Source organism: Balaenoptera acutorostrata, chromosome 7 (assembly GCF_949987535.1).
Source record: "Balaenoptera acutorostrata chromosome 7, mBalAcu1.1, whole genome shotgun sequence".
NCBI lineage: Eukaryota > Metazoa > Chordata > Mammalia > Artiodactyla > Balaenopteridae > Balaenoptera > Balaenoptera acutorostrata.
Window position 1 is genome coordinate 7,234,249 of NC_080070.1, and position 7,739 is coordinate 7,241,987.

The 7,739-nt window shown below is 47.8% G+C and overlaps 1 non-coding gene across 1 annotated transcript; it reads right to left on the reverse strand.

The window, feature by feature from the left end:
* Positions 1-3,910: 3,910 nt before the first annotated feature.
* On the reverse strand, positions 3,911-3,982 carry TRNAC-GCA (transfer RNA cysteine (anticodon GCA)). Its single transcript has one exon. It is a non-coding gene; the product is annotated as a tRNA-Cys (tRNA).
* Between the last annotated feature and the right edge of the window lie 3,757 nt (positions 3,983-7,739).

A 7,739-nucleotide genomic window follows, 5' to 3' on the forward strand; every position in this document is an offset into this window, starting at 1 on the left:
GTTTGAAAAATATAAATGTTATTTGTTCTATTTTAGTGATTATGCTAGAAACTCAATGTGCATAGTTATTTTTCAAAGTCTGTGGTTAACCAATAGCATACCCTCCTCTTAGGTAATACAAACATCTTAGAACACTTTAACTCCACTTACTTCCCTCCCATCTTACGTTATTCCATATTTTGTTTTAACCTCATTATTGTTACTGTTTTATACAATGTTCACTTAGATTTATTCATATACTTACTATTTCTTTGCCTCTTTCTTCCTTACTACATCTCTATCCTTCCATCCAGATCAGTTCCAAGCTGCTTAGAATATCCCCTTATGAATTTCCTTTACTGCATGCCTGTTGTTGATGAATTCTTTCAGTTTTGGTTTGTCTGAAATTGTCTTTATTTTACCTTCACTCATGAAGGATATTTTACCTGAGTACAGAATTTTATGTTACCAGTTACAGTATTTTCAGTACAGTCCCTCAGTATCCACAGGGGACTGGCTCCAGGATCTCCCACCACAGATACTAAAATCCATGGATGTTCAAGTCCCTTATATAAAATGGCATAGTATTTGCATGTAACAGATGCAGATCCTCCCATATACTTTAAATCATCTCTAGATCACTTATAACACCTAATATAATGTAAATGCTATATAAATAGTTGTCAGTGTGAGGCAAATTCAAGTTTTGCTGTGTGGAACTATTTGGAATTTTTTTCCAGATATTTTAATTCTGCACTTGGTTAAATCTGTAGATGCAGAACCCATGGATACTGAGGGCCAACTGTATACACAATTCCACTGCCTTCTGGCTCTCATTGTTGCTCTTGAGAACTCAGTTGTTAATTTAATTGGCACTCCACTGAAAGTAATATGTCTTCTTTTTTATTATATTTTTAAGAGTATCTTGTTATCTCTGATTTTCTGCAATTTTACTACAGTAACTCTAGGTATGGATTTCATCTTGTTTATTATGTTTGAGATTCATTAGGGTTCTTGAATGTAAGAACTGATGTCTTTCATTAGTTGTGAAATAATCTCAATGGCTGTCTCCTCAAATATTGCATCCACTTCATTCTCACTCATTTCTTCCAGGACTCCATTTAAATGGACATTAGACCATCTCATTGTAGCCTCTGTATTTACTACTCTCTATTCTGTGTTTGTCATACTTTTGTCTCTCTATGCTTTATTATGGATAGTTTTTCTTCCCAATGTTCCAATTCATTGATTTTCTCTTTAGCTGAATCTATTCACTGGGTAGAACATAGACATATTCACTGAGTGTTTAATTTTAGTTATTGATTTTTAGATATAAAATTTCTAAAAACTCAGAAAAATTTTTCTAGGTTGTTCTCTTTTCAAATCTTCTTAGCCACTTTTTATGCTTTCCAGTTTCCTACTGAAATATTCAAGCTTGGCTTTTCTCTCCTTGAACACAGCAAGCACTGTCATTTTACAGTGTGTTTCTGACAGTTCTAATAAAAAAGTCCCCGTGTTTAGTTATGTGATCTGTTGTTTCTATTGATTTTCACTGATGGCATTTTGCTTCCCTGTGCACATAGTTATCCTTGACTGTGTGTTGAGCATTGTATTCAAAATTTTATTTGTAGAACTAACTCGAGGCTGGGGATAATAATATCTTCCTTCATTTCCTTTTTCCAGGGACCTGAGCAGCTCTAGCAGTCAAGGGACCTCAACATAATGTCAAGGCTTGAGTTTTCTGGGCCTTTCGGATGTCACAAAGACCAGTTACAAATTCTTGCAGTGGCTGTTTTCTTTCAGTTCACCCTTACTCCTCAGGATTCAAGCCCAAAGCCAGAGACAGTTTTACCAGTGTCCCTATTCAGGTGGGCCCAGAATTCTGACTTTTATCCCCCTAGTCCTGAGAGGCTTCCAGAAGTTCCACTTAGCCTCTCAGCTGCCTCTTTTGGACTGAAAAACACACTCAGGGCCAAAACAGCCTGTAGTATGGAGCTTTAACTTTCTGTTTCCCATCCTTTTCAAATCTCCACCTAGTATTTTCTGTCTAAAGTTAGTTCTTTGATTCTTTTAATGAGATGTTTTTAATTCCAGCTTTTTAATTTGTCTTCATAGGAAAGAGTGTTCCAAATCACCTTGTCCATTAAGGAATGTGGAGATTCTTTTGCAGGTTTCTTTTTACCATTTATATCTCTTAACTATTTTATCTGGATTTTTAGATATTATTATATAAAGTAGGGTCTACTTTTAGTCATTCTAACTAAGGAAATACCGACTGAGGTTCAAAAAAGAAAAAGTGGTAGGAGAGAAAGGAGGGAGAAGGGAGAATCAAGTGGTCCGAATCTGTGGTAGAGGCAACACCCTGAGAAATTCCCAGGGGGAGGAAAGAGGTTTTACTTTTGACGTGGTTTTCAAATCTTTACAGTCACTTCTGGAAATTAGGAAGGAAGATGTATATACACCCTCCATACTTCTCAAGTGGTGGCGGCAAGAGCAAAGAGATAGCCTTCTTTCTGGAGATTACTGTAAGGTTGAGGAAATGAGAAACTGAAGTCTCCACACCAGCCATGAAGGATGAGTCCCCAGGGGGAGGGGGGGAGGTGGGCTGGGTTAACTTCATCAGCCTCTTCAGAGAAATGTGACCTCAGTACCTCTTGTCTGGGTGACAGTCAAGGGAGGATACTTGGAGCTGGTCCTAGTCTGGACCCTAAATTTTTATAACAAGACATAGCACATTAATTTAAATTTCAAATGTGGAAGGAAGGGCCTGAAATTACAGCCCCTGCTTCAGTAATTGAAAATGTGAGCAAAGCAGGGGGCATGTGGATTTGAACCAGGGACCTCTTGATATGCAGTCAAATGCTCTACCCCTAAGCCATACCCCCCACCCCCTTATACTGAGCTTTTCATTAGCACCTTTTCACCCATGGTGCTGCTTTCTCCCTGCCTATTCTTCCTTGCTCTTTCCACGTGTCCCAGGAGGCGGCAGGTCTTCTCCACTGTCGTCCGCTCTCCCGTCTGCCCCTCTCCAGCCCGCCTCTTCCTCAGGTCGTGGTAATAGCACCTCCCTTTACACCTGGTCGTTTGAGTCTCTACTGCTGCTTCTACTTCAGCCGGCACATGGTTATCAGGACAAGAGCCGCTGGTTCCGGGTCTTTAGTGAACCTCAGACTCAGCGCAGGGAGAGCCTCCTCCACACTCCGAGGCCTCAAGGACGGTGCTCACTGCTTCACTCATTCATTCATTCACTCAACAAACACTCATGGAACATGTTCGGTGCCAGGCCCTATCACCCATGCTGAGGACACAGAGACAAACAAAACATTGTCCCTGTTCTTCAGAGTCTTAGTCCAAATAGGAGACGAGCCCATGAACTCAAGGACTTCCAAAGGGTGGCAGAAGCCCAAGCAGAGAGCTCTGGGAGCAGGGAGTCGGAGCTACCCCGCCTGAGAAGTCAGGAGGGGCTTCTGGAGGTGATGGGCAAGGAGTTTGCTGGAAGAAGCAGCTGGAGAGGTTTTCCAGCCAAGGCAGGAATAAAATCACAGATAAATAAGTGGGTCAGGTGTGTCTGGAACTCAGTGAGGCTTGAGACTGATGTCACACATAAAGTGTGCTCATCAACCCAGGAGACACTTTGGAAGTCTGGATTCCTGCTGATGAGTAGGACTCACCCACCACGACTGTCATTGGAGGAAGGCTTGTGACACACGGCACAACTAGCCATAACTTCAGTTAATTAAAACCCCAGCTGTCTAACTGTAGACACGAGGAGGTACACAGGTTTGCCCAGGTAACATCAAGAACACCGTGTGTACTAGAACATGGTAATGGAGTGCCCCAGGGCTGTGGGTGTCAACTAACTGCCTCCTTCTTATTTGATTTCTTATGTATTTATATTTACTTCTTATCACAGCTAAAAGTGACCTTAGCAAGGGGACACCCAGATTTGAACCAGGGACCTCTTGATCTGCAGTCAAATGCTCTACCCCTGAGCTACACCCACAAGCCTGCCTCTGCTGTTAATTGCACCTCTTGATCTGGGCACCTGACTGCCGTTTCTGGCCTCTTACAGCCCAGCCCTGGGCGCAGGCAGCCTGCCCCGCGACAGCCTGCTCTCACTACCATCACTCACTCGCTCGCCCACCTCCAAACACCTACTGAGCAGTTTCTATGTGCCAGACACATCCTTCCTTCTCCTTCCATTTTCTCTGGCTCCGCCTACCTCTGCCACCCCAGTTCCGTCTGCCCTGCAATGGGCCATCATTGGCTTTCCCCACCTAACAGGACCGTGGTCCCCTCCTCCCCTCCTGCGCTAAGGCGCGGAGGAGCAGAGAGGGCCCTGCACAGGCTGGGGAGCGGGGACAAGAACCTGGCCAGGACACCACCCCCTGAGACACAGATGACCCCCCCTCCCTTCCCCACGCGCTTCCTTCACTCAACCCCCTTCATCCACTCAACCTGCAAATATTGTGGAGAAATAAGTTGAACCAGCTCCGAATTTCATCTCAAGGAGAAACCTGATTTGGGGAGGGGGTGGAACACCATGATGACTTGCTTGTGAGCCCCCGGGGAATGGAAGACGGCGGGCGGCAAGCTCCACAGCCGTAGCCGAGGGCGGGCAGCCCTGCTTGGGCAGCGGGAAGGGCGAGGCAGGCAGGCAGGAGGCTGTCCTCTCACGAGCAAGTCTGGGCGCTGGTGTGGAACGGAGCCGGAGCGCCCCCTCCCGGCCACTGCGGGAGACGCTAAAGCAGGCTTCGACTCCCCCATCACCCCTTCCTCTCCCCACGGAGGCGGTCTCCAGCACGTCTACGAGGCTCATGGGCTTTGGGAAGTAGCTATCTCGTCCAGAAATACTGAGGGGAGACCTAGTCCCCATGGGCTGGTTGGTGGCCAGTTTTCCTGGCACCTGAAGGGACCGCACACTTACTGGGCCCTCCTCTTCTCTCGAGGCCGCTGTGACCTGCCTCCCTTCATTGACCCAAGGGGGTGACATTTTCAGTTTCAGCGACCGCGGGGAAGAGGGTGGCGACCAGCCCCCCGGCACAGCTGATGGAGCTGGAACTGGTCCCTGACCAGGTCGGTGTCCTGGGGCACAACAGCTGCCTATATGGACCCTCTCCCTCACCAGGCGAGCCCAGCTCGGCCCAGCCTGGTGGGCACCTTCCCTGGCAGAGACCCGGCAGGATTACACCGGCGGCTCCTGCTTCATATCGGACCCCCGGCCCGCAGTCTCCACCCCATGACACCGGCTGCCACTCCAGGCCCCGCTGGGAAGAGGACTTGTTTGAGCAGCTGTGCTAGGAAACGGGCCTGAGGGGCTGAAGTAGCCAAGGGCGTGCGCTCCGGGCTCACAGGGACAGGCCCTTGGGAGGTGGGGCGGAAAGGAAGACCGCGAGAGAAGACACACTGAGGACAGCCTGTGGGAGAGACCGACCCACGGAGACACTGGGGATGGGGAAGGCACAGCTTGTTTTAGTTAATTGTCGTTATCAACAAAGAAGCCATAACTAAGCACAGTCAAATTTTTCAGTGACTCACGAAAGCAAGAAACTAGGGCTTTTCAGCTGGGTGAAGAGAGTTCTCGCTGGGCAGCAATCACAGGAACTGCTCCAGTGGTGGGAGAGGTAGGAGAGAGGACCAGCCGGAGGGCCCTCTACCCATTTGTTGCACAAAATGTTCAAAGGATGCTCTTAGTGCTGCTTTATGTTGAGGAAAAACTGGCAATTTTTACGTTGTCACACCATGAAACAGAAATATTCTGACTTTTACATAGCAAATTTCATAAAATGTTTAATTGTTAGGTCATATTTTCAACAGTTAAAGAAAAGTGGTTTCTTTCTGAGATGGAGGGCTGGTGGTGTGGCTTTCAGTTAGGCAAGAGTTTCTCAGATATGATGCCAAAAGCTCAACTGATAGATTGGACGTCATCAAAAGTAAGAACTTTCGCTCTTTGAAAGACACTGTTAAGAGAGTGAAAAGACAAGTCACGGTCTGGGAGAAAGTATTTGCAAAAGCCATAGCTGATACGGGCCTTGCACCATAATATATAAAGAATGCTCACAGCTCAATCATAAGAAAACAAACCACCCAGAAGATATATGATGGCAATAAGCACCTAAAAGTGCGCTCAGCGTCATTAGTAATTGGACAAATGCACGTTAAAACCACAATGAGATCCTACTATGTTACATCAGAACGCACATCAGAAAGACTGACCGTAACAAGTGCTGGTGAGGACGTGGGCAGCTGGAACATTCACACACTGCCGTGCAAACGTAAAATGGTGCAGCCAGTTTGGAAAACAGTTTGGCAGCTTCTTAAAATTGAAACACACTCCTAGCGTATGATCCAGCTGTGCCACTCCTAAGCATTTAGTGAAGAGAAATGGAAGCATCTACCCACACACTTGGGCACGAATGTCACAGTAACGTTTTTGTTAAAGCCCAGAACTGAAACAACTCCAACGTTCATCAACAGGCAAAGGAATACACAAATTGTGGTGTATGCATAAAATGGAATACTTTTCATCAATAACAATGAATGAACTACCAATACAATAAGCATAGATCTCAAATAATTATCTTGAGTGAAAGAAACCAGACCAGAAAAGAGAAAGAAAACACACACACACACAGAGTACGGATGGTTCGATTCCGTTTATATGAAATTCTAGAAAATCTGAAAAAAAATCAAACGAATCTGTGGAGAGATTGGTGGTTGCCTGGGGTGTTGGCAATAGTCTAAGGAACTAGTATTTTACCTGGAGAGAAAAAGCAGAGGGGTGGGAGGTTCTGGGCTCCACTTTGGACACACAGGCCGGTTCATCTCTCTCCCACTGCCCCCCCTTCCCCTAAGCTCTGCGGCCTCCCACTCCCTTGCCCTCCATCAGCGGCTGCCAGCACCAGGTAGAGCGTTTGCTTTCACACCTGGAAGGGGCGTTGGCTGCTCCTGGTCAACTCATCTTATGAGGAAAACAAAAGAAAGCAGGAGGGATTCAGTCAAGCCCTTGGAGTCATTGGCGGTCTGGGACGCACAGACCCTGGCTCTGGGCATCCGGTGACTCACCCCTTCTCATCTCCCTGAGTCTCTCTGGGAGGCCGTCCCAGCTCCCCGAGGCCAGCTGAGCAGTGGACATCAGCCTCCCTCTCTTCTGAGTGCCTGTCAAGCTATTTGCCAGTCTTCACTACCCCTCACTCCCAAGACATGGTCCCCGCCCGCTCATTTCCTTCTGGCTGCCGCGCTGTCTTTCAAGAACTTCTTTTGGAAAGTTCACGCTTCCTGCTGGCACGACCCACTTCCTAGCCCCACTGCTGTTGCTGTGAGACCCCCAGAGGCTCCCTCGCCGGCTTGGATGACGTGGGCCTCTGCTGCTCCATTCTCCTGCTCCAGGCCTGGGTTGTGCTGCGTGACCTCTGCCTCCGTGTTGGTGAGCCTCCCCCATCCCTGGTTCCTCAGCGCCTTGACCTCAGCCCCTCACTGACCAGAGGACACAGCTAGGACTGGTCACTGCTAGAAACGGCCGCCCCTCCCAAACTGTGACCTCTGACGGTCCCCACCTCACTACAGTCTCTGCCCCTTCCTCCGCCCCCACCCCCTGCTCCTCCCTCTGACCTTGTCTTTCCCGCAGGTGCTCCGCTCTTCCTGGCTTCCTTTCAGATGCCAAGGTCGGTCACCCCCCTCCAGCCCCTGTGCAGTCGCTCAGTCTGGTCACCCGCTGATCATGACAGTCACACCCAGGACTCCTGCCGTCCCTCAGCATT